Here is a 17,229-nt window from a genome sequence, read left to right as displayed (position 1 = left end):
TTCTTCCGGTCCCCTCGCCCCTCCCCGAGTGCGCATGTGCGAGGTGCTGACGCGGCCGAGAGGAGGGTCCGTGAAGCCAACCCCCAGAGAAGTAAGTCAGTAAGGAGAGACAAGTCGACGGAGAAATGGCCACATGACGTAGAAATAATATGGCAGATGTGGCAAATGCCAAAGTGTAGCAGCGTGCTCAGTTGGGGCAGGGGACAGGGTCTCGCTGTGTGTGAAGTGTGATCAAAGAACATGGTGAACGTTTAAATGAATAAAAAAGACACATCGCCGTTAATCTCTCCCAAAATGTTCCTCCTCATTTCAAATGCACTCAGCATTCTTCCTTCTTTCTTTGAAGAAGTTCTGAAGTCCTCTTTCGTGCATGTCTTTAATTGCGGGTCTACCTTGAGGTCCTGAATGGATTCAAAGCATTTACCTTGTTCATGGTCATTTTGACGATGAGGAAGAGTGGAAGTCACATGGTGCCCGCGGTAAATCCAGTGAACGAGGGGGATGAAGACCCACTACATTGTCTTTACCAGCCTGCATTTCCATTGGATGGCACTCAGCAGCATTCACCGTATTTTTTATCACACTTCATAAAGCCACTCACAAAAGAGGACTTCTAGAACTGCTTCAGAAAATGACAGGAACAATGGGATAAGTGCATTGGCATATTTTGATACCAGTGATATTGCTAGATATTGATAGAACGGATAGCAATGCATCATGTACTCATACATTTTAAAATTTAAACATTCACCGTATATTTTGATAGTACCTACCTGGAACTGTGGTCCTCCTACCTCTGCTTCTCCATTGATAGGATTACAGGCTTATTATTTTTTTTCTTCTAGTACTGGGAATTGAATCCAGTTCCTTTGCACTGAGCTATACCCTCAGCCCTTTTTGTAAAATTTTGAGACAGGGTCTCACTAAGTTGCTAAATTCCCCAGGCTGGGCTAGAACTTGTGATCCTCCTGCCTCAGCCTCTGGAGTCCTGGCATTACAGGCGTGCACCACCATGCCTGGCCCTGACTCCTTAAGAGGAGCAGTTCACTCCTATGTGGGTGGTGAGTGGAGAGGATTTATGAAGGAGGTGGGAAAGGCCCTGCTGTGACTCCTCAGGAGCAGGGCTGTGGGGAGGTCTGGGGGCTTCAAAAGGTGGCCCTTGGTGACTGGTACACTGTGGGGGTCGGGGCAGCTGCCCCTGCTCCTCAGAGGAGGTCTTGCAGTGTTTCCCAAGGGGCTCCAAGGTGCTGGAGTGCCCCAGCTGGCTCTCACCCTCCATGGGCTCCTTCCTCTGGAAACATATTTCCTGCCATCCGCAGAACAACCTCTTCTCACTCGTGTCGCAATGACACACCTGCCTGCCATGAAAGAGGGCATTGTGTTCCACCTGAGCCACCCACACTGGGGCCCTCGCACGTGCCCGGAGCAGCTTCCATGTCGGCCCCTGGAGGGAGGGGCACAGGTGGCTCTGGACACCGGACTGGGGGCACACTGGGCAATGTGCAGTGAGTGTGGTCCCCGGAAAGCAGACCACTCCCCGGGCATCGAGAATTCAGGTACAGTGTGGCCGTTTTCTTAAAGATATAATTATCTTTGGGGAAAAGTATACTCTAAGCTCATCCACCTTTGGGGGACAAAATGTTTACAGTAGGAAAAAATGTGAGAGATTTCGTTTTGTTTATTTTTCCTGAGACACTTGAGCCACCCACAATGACAGTTATGAAAAACAAACTTCTCTCTCACAGGAAAAGGGTGAAAGTGAGAAGCCCGAGCAGGAAATGGGGAGGCCTGGGCCCTTGTGGAGGGAGGACTGGCTTCCAAGTCAGCAGGCTCACTGGCTGCACCTGGCGCTACAGAGCATCAAAGACAACAGGTCAGCTGGGCAGAGGGATTCAGGTGGGTTTCATGGGGTGTGTGCTTGGATCTGTGCTCCTCCTGCCTCAGCCTGCCAGAGTGCTGGGACTATGGCCCTCTGACAGTTTCTAAGCTTAGCTGCCTGTCTAACCTGCCCGGAGAAGGGGGCTCAGAGTGTAGCGCCGTGTGCATGAGAGGGAGGTAGAGAGAAGGCCTGGACTGCAGCTGCAGTTAGGGGGAGGTGGATCCTGGGGCCCGGCGCCCTCCGATCCCTGAGTTGCCCCCCCCCCGCCCCAGTGAGCCACCCTCGCTGCCCCAGCCCTCCTGCATGTACTCCTGTTCTTCAGCCACCTGCATGCTCTCCACTCAGCCAGCTTCATGCCTCAGGTTGTTTAGTTGCCAGGAAGTCCCAGAAAAGCGAATTCGCAGGCGCCGGGGGCTTGGAGCACCCAAACCACCCTGACCCCACACGTGGGGTCTGCGTCCTTCCCTGGGCCTCAGCGGGCCTGGCGCCTGTACACTGTACACTGACGGCTGGTGTGGCCTGGGGGCTGGAGGCCGGGCCGCTTCCTTTCCTCATGTCTCCTCTCCCCTGTCTGCTTCCTTGCAGTTTGAATCCTCTCACTTTCCCCTCAGCTTTTCATGGTGTCTTTCTCGAGAGAGAAGTGAATCACAGGCCTAAGTGCATCCCTGGCCCCTCCCAGGTCGTTTCTGAGTCCCAAGCATGGGGTAAATTTGTTTTTCCCTGAAAACCCCTTAAAGAACAGGCTGGGCAGGGGCTCGGGATTTCGCTCAGTGGTTCCACCACCTGCCTTACAAGTGTAAGGTCCCGAGTTCCATCCCCAGTACCCAAATAGACAAAAACAAAAAAAGAACAGACTGGGCAGAGGAGTAGGAGGCTCACAGCCCTCAGATCTTCCCAGCTTCCCCCATGGTCGATGTTACCTCAGACTGTCAGGCCTCAGAGTTAGGAAGCATCTTATTGGCCCCTTGTCTAGTTTGTTGCCATAGACCGAATGGATTTCCTGAGGTGTTTTCTGAATACAATGTGTGGTCCAGGAGGGGCCGTGGCGGGACATGGGTAGCACCAGTCAGGGCCTTCAGGGCGGGGCCCTTGGCCTGTTTGCCTTCCCAGCAAGCTGCCAACCCGACTGCATCCGCAGTCAGACACCCCCTTCCCACTAACCCAGCAGTGTTTAGATTGTTCTTTGTTAATGTATTTTTTTGAACATGTAGACCCTAAGAAATTGTGTGGGGAATGAACACACACCTGTCCTGTAACTGTCACAGGAAAACTGTTCCTTAGCCGATCAAGGGCACCAGAGCAATAGCTTTGGAGTCGTTCAGATCTTGCCTCCTGGGCATGTGTCGTATGTGTAACTTCCTGTGGGTGGAAATTGAGCTGGAGAGAGGACAGCATCTCGAGTGATGGCAGCTTCCTCTCCGTGTTCCCTGATCAGGTAACCCACCCTCCAGTCACGAACTGCTGTGGGTTTGGGAGAACACATCGTGTGCATCACATTGCCAGGTGATCTGGGAGGTCAAGCCCTTCTTTCTGGAAAAATATAGACCTGTGTGTACTCATGTGATTGAGTATAGAGGCCCTGCTCCCGGGACCCTGGTCGCTGTCCTGTCAGGACTGTGCAGAGGGGAAGCGGCCTGGGCTGAAGCTTCCAGAAGGCAGGGTGGGTGGGCACTGTGGTCCCTCTGAGGAGTGGCAGGTGCTGATGCGGAGAGTAAGACAGGTGAGCGGGTGTGCGACTCAGGGAAGGACAGGGGCTTTGGTTCCCCCGACCCAGTCACTTGTTGCTGAAATCTCAGTGTCCTGCGAGCACAAGGTTAGAAGGTAACGGTTGGAGCATCTGGTCAGCCAGTCCGATGCCAGCAAAGACTCATTTGGGCCTAGCATTCACCTTTTAGCTGCAGTATCAGGAGGAGGTGTGGGACAGCGTGCCAGGGAGACTTGGGAGTCTGCATAGCAGCTTTGACAGAAGTGTCTTGTTATTTTAGCAACCAGAGCCCTTGTGCGCAAACCGGCTGTCGGCCGTGGTCATGATAACACCAGTTCTGCAGGCCCTGCGTGGCTCTCGGGAAGATCCGGTGCCGTGGTACGTGGGACAGCGCTTTGTAGAGGGCCACAGGCTGTGCAAGTGGCCGCTGTTGCCGTCCCTGTCCTCACTGTGCTGTGTGCTGTGTGGGATGCTGGGGTGGTGAACAGAAAAGCAGCCCTCTAGAGTAATGCCAGGAGACCGCTGATAATTGCAGAAAGCTTTTTATTAAAAATATAATTTATCATAAACAGGAAAATGTTAAATGTTAAAAAAAATCTAACATGCCATATTCATAGCACAATTATAAACCTAAGTAAGAGCAAGGATTCCTGACTTAAATAGATTTTGTATCTTCTAGGGCACAGATTCTCAAACTCAGGAGTGTGTGTGTGTGCTCCTGGGGACTGAACCCAGGACTTTCTCACTGAGCTACACTCCTAGCCCTTTTTTGTTTTTTATTTTGAGATTAGGTTTTGGTAAATTGCTAAGGTGCCCAGGGTGCACTTGAACTTGCAGTCCTCCTGCCTTCCCTCCCAGAGTGCTGGGATTTCAGGCATGTGCCACTGCACTTGGCTAAACTCAGGAATCTTTACTCTTTAACTACTTACTGAGGGGTTTCCTGCACCTCAGGATAGATTAGACACCTTTGCTCACCCAGTACAGTTACCGTTATCCGTGGTCATTATGTATAAGACAAAAGAACGCTCTGAAAGGTGGAGAGAAGATGTAGACTGGCGAGGCGCATTGGGACGCAAGGAATGAGTTGGTGCTAAGTTCCTGGGCTCACGTTTTGCCTCATGTGTCCCAGTCTTGGAGCTGACGAAATGGACAGCCCCGAAATATCAATCCTCAGAGGAGAAAAGCTCCAGCAGAGCCTCCTCTGTAACCGAGGTCCAGGACACTGAAACACTGAAGACAGAGGTCTTTCCAACAGTAATCCCACCACCGCAGCCCCAAACGGTGGCCCAGCCCAAACCATGGGAGCCAAGGCAGAGCGCAGACTCCTCCCCTCCTGAGGCTGTAACAGGCACCCAGCACCCTGGCTATCAGAGATGCCCAAGTGGGGAGCCAGAAACGCCCTCCCTGCCAGCCTAGAATGAGTCACACACATGGTGTCCCTGGGGCCACGTGGGACCCCTGGACACCCACCCAGCCAAGGTGTGGAGGCAGGAACTCCTCCTCCTCCCCCCCTCCCCCCTCCTCCCCCCTCCCCTCCTCCCTGGTGTGTGGTCTCTGAGAAAACTCTGGAGCAGCGTGGCTTTCACTGCTGCCCACCAAGAAGCACACACTCTCACCACCATGTCGGTGGGACCCACAGGAGCTGAAACTCCCACCCCTGCTTGCTGTGACAAGGGTCCCCTCCAGGGCTAACATTGGAGCTCGGGGAAATCTGGGCTTCTCCTTTCCCCTACCAGTAACGGGGTGAGGCTCCCTTGTTCCCTAGCAGACTCATAGCGGAGAAATCCAGCTAAGAGAGGTGGTTTGAATAAAATCCAGTCTTACCGTGCGGTGTAAAAATGTCTAGCCTCAATCTGTAGAGAGCCAGTTTGCTCCAGTTACAGCTGTTTTGATCACCGGGCGACCCTGAACCTTACGGGACCACATCATGGTTAAGACAGAAAGTAGGCCAAGTATTTTGCGCTGGCATGACACCCGGACTGCTTGTAGACTGCTGCTGGATACATTAACAGTTCTTAGGCAAGCCCAAGTACACAGTGGCTTGCTGCAGCCCATTTTGTATATCTCAGCATGTAAACCCCTTCCTTCTACCTTAGGGTACAGGGATCCACCTGGTTTGCTGTCGCCTAAGACAGGTTTTTCTCCATAAGCCACCAATAAATTGCACTTAGTGCAAGCCTGGATTTGTCCACCTTTTTGTTTAGGGGTCAATCCACCAAGAAAATATGGCAATCCTAAATGTGTGTGTGACACAGACACCTGAGGTACAAAACATGTGAAGGAAAACTGATAGACCTGAGAAGAGAAAGGGGCAAATCTACAATTGTAGTTGTAAACGTCAACATGCCTTCAACACTGGATAGGACACTTGATAGGTGACCAGCAGGAATGCGGAAGAGCCCAACAGCTGCAGCACACACCAGCACTGAGGAGAACCCTTCTCAGGCCACAGCAGAATGCACCTGCTTCAAAACCTTGTGGAACACACTCTAAGACAGATCACATCCTGGTCTTTTTTTAAAAGCCTCAGCAAACTTTCAATGACTTTATATCATACAGAGTGTCTTTTTTTTTTTTTTTTTTTTTGGTACCAGGAATTGAACTCGGGACCTTGCGCTTTTGAGGCAGGCAGCAGAACCACCGAGCTAAATCCCCGGTCCTCAGAGTGTCTTCTCTGAGCTCAAGGAATCAAAGTAGAAATCAGTAGCACTTAGAAACCAAACAGCACACTTCTACATAGTCCATGGGCTGAAGAGAAATTCCTAAAGGCCATTTTTAAAAATATGGAAATAAATGAAAATACAGCATGTCAAAGTTTGTAGGACACAGAGTAGTGCTGAGAAGGAAATTTATAATGCTACATGTGTGTATTACAGAAGAGAAACATTTTAAAGCAATAATTAAAAGTCTCTCTTTAAGCACTTAGAAAAGGGTGAAAATAAGCCCAGAACAAGTGTCAGGAAGAAGATATCAAGGTAACAGCAAAAAAATGATGAAACTGAAAACAGAAAAATGTCTACGTTCAATAAAGAAAGTCAGGTAATAGAAAATAATGAAACAGGTGGTTGTTTGAAAAGATCGTAGAAGTGACAAAGCTCTAGCAAGACAGACAGAAAAGGTATAAATTACCGATAGCAAGAATGAAGCACAGATATCACTCCTGGTCCTCCAGACATCAAAATGATATTGAGGGCCAGGGATTTAGCTCAGTGGCATAGCGCCTGCCTGGCAAGCGCAAAGTCCTGAGTTTGATCCCCAGTACCAAAAAATAAAAATAAAAAAAGATATTGAAGAAAAATAACTCAACTTTACAAATAATAAAAAGGAAAGAAGAAAGGTCTGGGGATGCAGCTCAGTTGTAGAGCACTTGGGTTTGATCAGCACACACACACAAACGCTAAGGGTTTCAACTGTATGCAAACAGATTTTGCACCTTTGATGAAATAGACCACTTCCTCAAAACACAAATATAACATGCTTACTATGAAATGCTTTGAACAACCTATAACTTTTAGGAACTCGAATTTATAATTAACTCACTCTCCAAGTCCAGATAATCATCTGGCGATTTCCACCATTCTTCTTTTTTTTTTTTTTTTTTTTTTTTGGTACAGGGGATCGAACTTGGGTCCTTGTGCTTGCGCAGCAGGCAGTGAAACCACTGAGCTAAATCCCCGGCCCTCCACCATTCATTTTTAAAAGACTTAATATCAATTCTACACAGTCTGTTCCAGAATCAGGAGACAGAGAACACTTCTCAAATCATTTTACAAAAATTAGCATTACACTGATGCCAAAACTAGATAGAGTATAAAAAAACTACAGACCAATATCCCTTATTAATATAAATGCAAAAATTCTTTTCAAATCATTATTTGATACTATCAAATGGAATTAAGCAGTACATAAAAGGAATTATTCACCATGACCATCTAGGGTTTATTTCAGGGATGCAGGGCTGGTTCATATTTGAAAATCAGTGTAATCTATCATAATAAGCTAAAGGAGAAAAATCACATCACAATCAGTCCAGAAAAAGTGACAAAATTAACACCTATCGTAATAAAAACTCTCAGAAATGAGAGTAGAAGAGAACTTCCTCAACTTGATACAGAGCATGTACAACTGAATGCTGTCCTCCTAAGAGCAGGAACAAGGCAGAAACTTAACCCCTCAGCACACTTTAGTCAACACTGTGCTGGAATTTCTAGGCAAAGTAGCAAAGCAAAGCAAAGAATTTAGCAGCATACAGATTGGGAAGGAAGACAGAAAACTGTCCCTATTTGCAGATGTCATGATTGTGTTCATAGAATTTTCCAAGGAATTTGCCAAAAACCTCCTAGAATTAATCCTGCAAGGCTGCAGAATACAAGATCAACATTTAAAAGTTAATATTATGGATTGAGTCTCTAATCTCAAAATAAAAAAAAATCAAAATCCAAAGTCCAAAACTTTTTGAGCACTGATATGTCACAAGGGGGGAAATTCTACACTATGAAATTTTGTTTCATGCACAGTTATTAAAAATATTGTATAAAATTACCTTTAGGCTGTATGCATTAGGTATATATGAAACATAAATGAGTTTTATATTTAAACTGGAATCATCTCCCCCAAATATCTCATTACGTATATGCAAATATTCCTGAATCCAATAAAATCTGAAATACAAAACACTTCAGGTCCCAAGGATTTCAAATAAAGATACTCAACCTGTATTTCTAAATACTACTAATAACCACATGAACACCAGAATAAAAATACAATAACAGGCTAGCTAAGTATCTCACACACATACAAAAAAACCCCCCAAAATCTTAGGTTTAAAACTATCATCAAAAGATATATTAGACTTGTATGTTAAAATGTACGTTATGCTGATAAATCAAAGAAGAGCTAAATAAGTGGAGAGAAATACTGTGTTCATGGATTGGAAGATTCAAAATACTAAAAATGTAAAGTCTTCTTGAATGTATTTACAGATTTAACATAACTCTTATCAAAATTCCAACAAGATATTTTTGTATATGTAGACAATATTATTCTAAATTTTCTTGAAATACAAAAGAACTAGGCTAGGTTAAAAAATATAAAAGAATAAAATAGTAAGAAATCATTTTTCCAACTGAAGACTTGCTATATAGATGCAGTAATCAAAATTGCATATTATTGGTGGAGGAAGAAGCATAGATCAATGGAACAAAACACAGGACACAGAAACTGACGCACAGCAACATGTCAAATTGATTTTTTGACAAAGATGCAAAAGAAATTCAATGGAAGATGAACCTTGACCTAAGTTTCACACCTTATATAAAAGTTAACTCAAAATGGGGCATGGACATAAACGTAAAACAAAGTCATAAAACTTTTAGAAAAAAATCCTAAGGGAAAAATTCTTTTTTTTTTTTTGGTACCAGGGATCGAACTCGGGTCCTTGCGCTTGTGGGACAGGCATTGGAACCATTGAGCTAAATCCTCAGCCAAAGGGAAAAATTCTTGCGCATTTGATTCCAAAACAAACATACAAACAAACAACAACAAGCTATTCGGCTTCATTCCATAAAAGGAAAAATTGATCAATTGATTTAATCCAAATTAAAAAATTTTGTTTCAAATTAAAAATTTTTGCTCTGAAAAAAATGTTATTATGAGGATGAAAAGACAAGTTATAGAGTGAGAGAAAATATTTGTGAGCCACACATCCGACAAAGTATTATTACTCAGAATATACTATAGAACTCTCAAAACTCAACAGTAGAAGAGCAAGCAGTCCAATTAAACCTTGGGTAAAAAACTAGAAGAGACATTTCACCAAAGATCAGATGATGTTTCATATCATTAGCCACCAGGGAAATGCAAACCAAAGCCACAATGAGCCATCACCACAAACATACCAGAATAGCTGAATAAAAACTCTTGGCAACAAACGCTGGTGGAGATGTGGTGTGGAGAAACTGGATCACATACATTAATGGTGGGAATGTAAAACAGTCCAGCCACTCTGAGAACAGCTGGCAGCTTCTTTAAAAACAAACATCTACCATATGACCCATCGAATGGATTCCAGGATATTGAACCCAGAGAAGTGAAGACTGAGGTTCAGACAAAGGCTTGTACAAGAGCATGTGTGCCATCTCAGTCTGGGCTGGCCACTGGGGGAACCCACAGCCTCCTCCCACCAAGCTGAGCTGTGTCGTACTACTGGTCACTCGCTGACTGCCCCACCAGCACCTGCCCTGTTCTACAGCTACCCTGCTCTGGGGGAAAGAAAGGAGGTGTGTTCTGCTACCCAGGCAGTCACGCGTGTGCTGAGCTGGCCCCCTCCAAGTACATATGCTCAAGCCCTGAGCCCTAGTGTGGTGGTATCTGGAATCAGTTGGCTTTAGATGAGGTCATGAGAATGGAATCCACAGGACAGAATTAATGCTGTTTTAGAAAGAGACACAGAGCTTCTCTCTCTCCTTGCCATGTGAGGATACAGTGAGAAAGTGGCCATCTAAAAGCCAGGAAGAAAACCTTCCCTGGAACTCACTCTGCTGGCACCTTGATCTTGAACTTAATGCCTCCAGAACTGTGAAAAAAACAATTTCTGTTGTTTAAGACACCAGTCTATGGTAATTGTGTGATGGCAGCCTGGGCTAAGACAACTTTTAGTATTTGCCGTGACAAATGTGGAAGCAACTTTGGAGCTGGATAATGCATAGGCCCTGGGAGAGTTGTAAGATGCATGGTAGAAATGTGGGCAGTAAAGGCCATTCTGATGAGGTCTCAGGTGGAAATGAGGAGCATATTATTGGACAGTGGAGAAAGACGACCTTGTTATAAGATGACAAAGAACTTGTCTGAAGCATGTTCTACTGTTTTGTGGAGAGTAAAACTTATGAGGGATAAAATTGAATATTTACCTGACAGAGTTCTAAGGAGAATATCAAAGGTGCAGCTTGGTTCATCCTGACTGATTATAATAAAATGCAAAAGGGGAGGTGAATTGAAGGAGAGATTGTTAAACAAAAAGGAATCAGAACTTGAAGATCTGGAAACTCTCAACCTATCCGTATTGAAAGAATGAGAGAGTTTGTTCTAAAGAAAACCCTGAGGGTAGGGCTGGACAATCATGTGAGGAAGAGTCAAATGGCATTGTAGAAGCCAGCAAGCAGCCATTTTGAAGAGAAGGGGTTGGAGACAGGCAAGAAATGAAGGAAGGCTGTCAGATGTTTTGGATTTGACAGGACAGGACCACTGAGCTATTTGTCTGTGAACATATGTTAGTTTCCAAGAAGAAGGAAAAATGATCCTGAAGGGAATTCAGAGGCCCCCAGGACCACCACCTTGGTTTCAGTGGGCCACACAGACTCCACATAGAGCCTTCAGGGTAACATAAGTGCCCAACAATCATGAGACACCTGCCTGGTGGCGGGGGATATAGGGGGTGGGGGTGGGTTCATGCCCTGAAGAACAGAGGGCTGGGGCCACACTCCAGAGCCACTGCCTGGAAGGTGGGACACCAAGCCTGAGGGTTATTCTTGAGCCTTAAGAGCACATAGAACGTGCCTTGCTAAATTTTGGACTTGTTTGGGACCAGTCACCACTTTTTCTCTTCTGGTTTTTCCCCATCCTAAGGTGATAGTGTCTAGAGATGAAGACCTTTGGGAACCAATTAGTTCATGTGAGCATGGAAGCCTTGCAGTGGGATTAATATCCCTAAAAGAAGAGATACAAGAGAGCTCGCTCTCTTTCTCTCCATGTCACATGAGGACACAGAGAGGAGGTGATAGTCTACAAGCCAGGAAGAGAGCCTTTAGTAGAACTGGTACCTTGATCTCAGACCTCTGGCCTCTAGAACTGAGAGAAAATTAATTGTTGTTGGGGAGATGTAATAAGCAAAACCCAGAAACAATTCACATGTTCCTCAGTGAGAGAATGACCAAGCAAACTGGTCTAGCCATACCATGGAACACTACACGGCAGTTTTAACAAGAATAAACTATTAGGATCTGCAAAAACTGGGATGAATCTCACAGATGACTGTGCTCAGTGAAGAAAGCCAATTCCATAAGGTCATGTACTGTGTGATTCTATTTATACAACACTTTTTAGGTGATAAAATTATAGAAATGGAGAACCAAAGGGGTTGAGGAAAGGAGAACAGCTGTGGCCATCGAAGGGCAACATGAGGGATCCTTGTAGTGGTGGAGCTGTTCTTGACTGTCCATCTTTTCTCTCATCTTTGGCTTGGTACTAAACCCTGAACCTCACACATGCTAGGCCAGAAGGATTTACCCACTAAGCTACACCCACAGGCCAGATTCAGGAAACTGAGCAAGAGTTGTCAGCTCATTGTATTATTTCTTACAACTGCATATGGATCTATAATTTCATAATAAAAATTTCATTTAAAAGTGATTGAAGGGCCGGGGATTTAGCTCAGTGGTTTCGCCGCCTGCTGCGCCAGTGCAAGGACCAGAGTTTGATCCCTGGTACCAAAAATAAATAAATAAATAAATAAATAAAAGTGATTGAAGACAAGAGAGAGCTTACTTATGTTTGTTGTATCTATTGATATTTAGTATATTAAAAGGAAAAAAAGATATTTGAAATATGTAATTCTTTTGAGAATAACATATCTAATGCTATCTTTTGCAGTATGTTGTGTTTGTTGATGTATATAAAGACCATTCAGCTCTCATTCAGGTGTGGAGTTTGGAAAGTAGAAGTATATTGCATTAACCTTATCAAATGCTTGTAGACATTATTTTTGATTACACACAGAAACTAGAAAAATGATAGGTTTTAAATATTGCTTGCAATGTGGAAGTGATAGTTTTTTTAAAAAAGAGATCAGTTGTAAGATGTAATGTGAAACTATACCAATGAACTTTGATGTTGTTACATTAGCATCTGTTTATCTATTGACTTTGGCCTTGTGGAGCCCCCGGAGGAGTCTGGGACTCCCAGTGGCTTGTGGATCATTTTTTGAGAACCATTGCTCAATGTAAGACCTGATACAGTGCAGTATGTGGACTGGCCTGATGAAGGATATTTAGAAGACTGCCCTATCCCTTTATTCAGAAGACTACCCAGGGACTGGGCAAATAAAATGACCTTAGACAGAAGAAAGGCTTCCTGAGGAGGAGATACCACATATCGAGGGTAAAATACAGGGCCTGGCCTCACTGCCACCTGAGCCCCAGGTGGCCCATGACCATTTGTGTATTGGATGCTGTTGGGTATGCAACAGAAAAGAAAGGAACTATTCCGCCAGCGTACAGGCCTAGGAGGTGGCAGTTCAGCGCTTTGAAAAGAAGTTTGCTTCTCTTTCTATAAACAAAGATGTTGAGTGGTTGGAGTAGCTTGTCCAGGGAAGTAGGATGGGGACCAGGAGCCAGAAGCCCTAACTCTTCTCCCCATCCGTGTCCCCAGCAGAGCAGTGAATGGCCCCTTGTAGCTCCCATGAACCCACATATACTTCACTTTTCTCTTACCAGGGTAATTGTTCCTGGTGAGTCTAAACCACTGAGACAAAGAGTTCTTTCCCATTCACAGTGAATAGTAACCCGGGAGAGTCCACTGCCACAAGTTATTACTACAGCCAGTAACTGAGCCAGGATAAGAACAAGAGGAGACTCTGTCAAAGGGAAAACCAGGGCATCTTTGAACCCTTGGCTTTGATGCAGTCAGTGGCCACTCACTCAGATCTGGGACGACATCTCAGTTAGAGACGATTAGGTGCGGGGGTTTCGCTTTATTCTGTTCTTTGAGAGGGAAAGATTTGCATCTTATTCTGAAATCCTCTGCACAAATCTGAGTAAGGATTTATGCAAAACTCCTGTGGAGGCCCCGGTAGGTTTTCCCTTCCAACCATAGACAGTAGGTGTGACCTGGCTCTCAGTGTTTTCCCACCCATAGCCTGAGTGCCGTGGGCTTCTCCCTCTGAGAACGGGGTCCAGGTGGGTCGGGGCTGGGCCTCCCAACAGCCAGCACCCTTGCACAGCATGGGTGCTCAGTTACTTGCTGAGGTAGTGAGTCAGTGTGGCTACCGCAGCCAGACCTCAGCACTCTGTTAAGCAGTCAGAAAAGCGCTCGTCACTCTTGGCCACTGAAGGCTTCTGTGGAAAATACCCTGGGCTTTCCCTTCAGGGGAAATTCAGTTTGCATATATTTGGTTTTCTTTTGTTTTCTGGATTTCCTAAATTATTTTTGATTAAATCTGTCAAGCCAAAGAATTTTGGAGTCAAAGTCATTTTTGTTTGTTTGCAGTGCTGGAATCGAACCTGGGGCCTGAGGCGCGCTAGGCAGTCTCTACCACTGAAGCACATCCCCAGTCCCAAATTCATGTTTTAAAGTGACTCCTCTTCCCTTGGGATTTTACTTCCAGTACATGCAGCAGGATTTGGTGCCGAGTCAGAAATAATTTGGAAGGAGAGTTTTAAAAATCAGAAGTTCTCTTCACAGTATCATACCAGGGCAGAAGCCTTCAATGCCTTGAGGCATTTTGGAAATTGCTGCATCGCCTGTAGCTCTATCAGCAGGAAAACACGGACACGAGACTGCTGTCCTACACATTTTCTTTTCCTTCTCGTGGGTTTTGGGAGTGTATGCGTGCTTTAGGTGAGTTCTTAGTTAAATCCAGTTAGAATACATCCAGGTATAACAACATCTACAAGAGAAACTCTGTGTAATAGACCATTTCCAAGCCCCAGCTGGTGGCCTGCCTCAGAACAGCAATTACATATTCCTTGATTTTGTTATCATGCGATTTGATTCGTGTTGGGGATCTCTGAGGACATGCAAATAGGGGATTTCACATTGCTATGGCTGGCGGCTGTTAGCAGGACGCATATAAATCACAGCAACTAGAGTATCTGCCAAGCATTGTTTTATAGTCTTTCTTATTTATCACATCATTTAACCTTTTAACAATCTCATAGTATAGACACTGTATCAGTCCCTCCCAAGAGTTGGTAGTCTTTTGAAGGAACAGACACTCAAATGCATAAATACTGGAAAGCATGGCAGCCATGGCAGAGGAGAAGTTCCAGGGGAATGACAGGGCACAAGAGAGATAGATGTGTGACTCAACTTCCCCCTAACGTAAGGGTTGAGGGGAAGGAAGGTAAAGGGAAATCGAACCTAAGGAGCAATGAAAATGACTGATTTAGAGGCAAACCTTGGTCAGCTGCAGCGTACCCACGGCTGCCCAGACCCACGAGGATGCTTCATCATCCAGGGAGCACACAGCCCGGGGAGAGCAGCACTGTGGTCAGACCCCAGTGAGCACCAACTCCCAACAGTGTGTCCCGCAGGCTGTGATGACGACTCGAAAGAGTACAGCAGCTCAGGCCGAAGGCCACCCCTTGTCTCCTCAGCAGCATGGCTTCTTCCCCTCATTACTTCCTTTCTCATATTAATTCCTCCTCCTTCTAATCCCTCCTTATTTTCTGTACTACTTACCCCATCCTTCCTTCTTAGGTTTTTTTATACTATTATAAAACATAACAGTATTTACAAAGATCATAGCCAGGCGGCATACTGAGACAGGTCTGTGATCCCAGCATTCTGGGAGACTGAGGCAGGAGGGTCTGGGTGACTGCATGAGACCCTGTCTGAAAATAAAAAATAAAAGGGCCAGGATGTTGCTCAGTGTGAACAACACTGGGTTCGAACCTGGGTTCGACCCTCAGTACTGAAAGAAAAAAAAGGAAAGGACATGTAATGAATTTGAATGGTTTAAAAAACATTAAAATAAACATTTTACATGCAGTTTAAGAAACACGATATTCCAGGTTGTGCACTCTGTGCTCCCGCCCCAGCTGGTTCTGTACTTCGCCCTCCTCCCACGGGTAATAACCACCATTATGGGCCGCATGGAGGGTTTTTTCCTCCCCCCTTTCAGGTTCTTCGTAGAAATGGTGCAGTTCTGTTTGTCAGCCTTTTGCTCCTGATACTGTTTCTCAGTGTCATGCTCATAAGGTTTGTTTTGCAGATACCTGCAACATCAGTACAGTTTCCCTGCTGCTGTCAGTCCTCGGCGTGCTGTGCTATATTTTAGCAGTGTCCAGCCAGTGTGTGTGTGGGGTGTATCTGGCTTGGCTGTAATGAGCAGCGACTCCATGAACTCTCTCATCCAGGTGTTTGGCAAACATCTGCACCTAAAGATTCACAGAAAATTAGGACTGTTTTCTGGGTCGCAAGGGCAGTCACATTGTTTTCCCTTATAATCATACCAATTTGTAATTCCACCTGAAGTCGTCATCTTTCATAAATTAAAAAATGTTTTCATTTGTTTTAAAGTAATATGTAGGCAAAACTGTGCATAGTGGTGCACACCTGTAATCCCAGCATCCGGGAGGCTGAGGCAGGAGGATCAGAAGTTCAAACCCAGCCTTTGCAACTTGGCGACTTAGTAGGACACTGTCTCAAAATAAAAACTAAAAACAGGCCCAAAGATGCAGCTCAGTGCAAAGATTCTGAGTTCAATTCCCCATACTGAGAAATATATATATATATATATATAAATCATTAAGTAAATGTCTAAGTAGAAAAAAACAGTTTACCCTTAGGCCCTGTTCTCTTTTTCTGCTCTTCTTAACCCTCACACCCACACTTGAGAAAGTCTTCCAAATTCTACATCCAGAAGTTCCCTGGGGATTCAGGGGCTACAGCAAAATTCCCGGCATCTGATAAACAGGAGAAAACAGGGTGTCTGTGGCCCTAGAAAATCCGACCTTGGGTCCCTCTGGAGCTGCGTCCAGTTGTCCTTTTTTTTTTTTTTTTTTAATCTGTGCCGTCTGTATAATTGACCTTGGGGACCAGTGATATTCTGCCTATTGGACTCCCGGTTTCCTAAGCAGAAAGGTGAATAGAACAGGGACCTGCCCAGGATCTTTCCGAGGTAATTAGAGGATGCAGCATGGTGGCCTTTAAATAGAAACCAGGGTCCGGGGTGGCTTCCCCAGGTGAAGGACAGGCCTGCTTGCCCACCGTGGGAGCAGGCAGCTGTGGCCTTCACAGGCAGAGCAGAGCAGGCCTGAGCTTCTCAGGGCCGGTGGATGGGGCAGGCAGGCAGCCATTGCCGTGTCTGTAGAGGGGGTCAGGAAGAGACCCATGACCTGCTTAGCCCCTGGACGGGTCTGAAATGCTCTGCTGGGAGCAGCTTCGTTCCGGACTGCACGTGGTGTCCCCTGACATGTGATGCCCCTGGAGTCAGACTCGTGCAGGTCAGAGGGTCATCTGCCTGTCCTGCCACAGCGGGGAACAGGCCTGTTCCACCCGCAGCCTCACGTGCGGGGCTTTCTCCTTGGCGCCTGGAGAGCCCAGGTCCCACCCCAGTGTCTCCGATGTCACGGAGCAGGGATGAGGCTGTGCGACTGGGATTTCAAAGCTTTCCGGATGATCCTAAAGTCAGGACAAAGCCGAGACACTCCCTAAGCGCAAAGCTCCTGGGTTTCAGGGACGCTGCTTTGGTATCTACCATTCACTGAGGCCCACTGAGCATCTGCCAGACATGGTGCTACTCTGAATGCACAGTAGCTCCCAGAGAGCAGCCTTTCCTACCAGTGAGGAAGCAAGGCTCAGAGAGGTTAGAGGCTTCCTCAGGTTCACACAGCAAAGTTCTTATATAAAGGGCAATGCCCTGTCCATG

General features: G+C 45.8%; 1 long non-coding RNA gene across 2 annotated transcripts in view; it reads left to right on the top strand.

Moving 5' to 3' along the window:
- The first annotated feature begins 22 nt into the window (after positions 1-22).
- The window catches only part of LOC106008091 (uncharacterized), a 94,048-nt gene continuing 76,841 nt past the window's right edge, over positions 23-17,229 (top strand). For both annotated transcript variants that reach the window (XR_015449069.1, XR_002390725.2), the window contains exons 1-2: positions 23-91; positions 1,746-1,873. This is a non-coding gene — a long non-coding RNA (uncharacterized LOC106008091). The remainder of the gene's footprint in view (positions 92-1,745; positions 1,874-17,229) is intronic.

Source organism: Heterocephalus glaber, unplaced genomic scaffold, assembly GCF_053883595.1.
Source record: "Heterocephalus glaber isolate CG9 unplaced genomic scaffold, H.glaber_assembly_v1.0 deba00000613, whole genome shotgun sequence".
NCBI classification, from domain to species: Eukaryota; Metazoa; Chordata; class Mammalia; order Rodentia; family Bathyergidae; genus Heterocephalus; species Heterocephalus glaber.
This window is presented reverse-complemented; position numbering and strand designations above follow the sequence as displayed.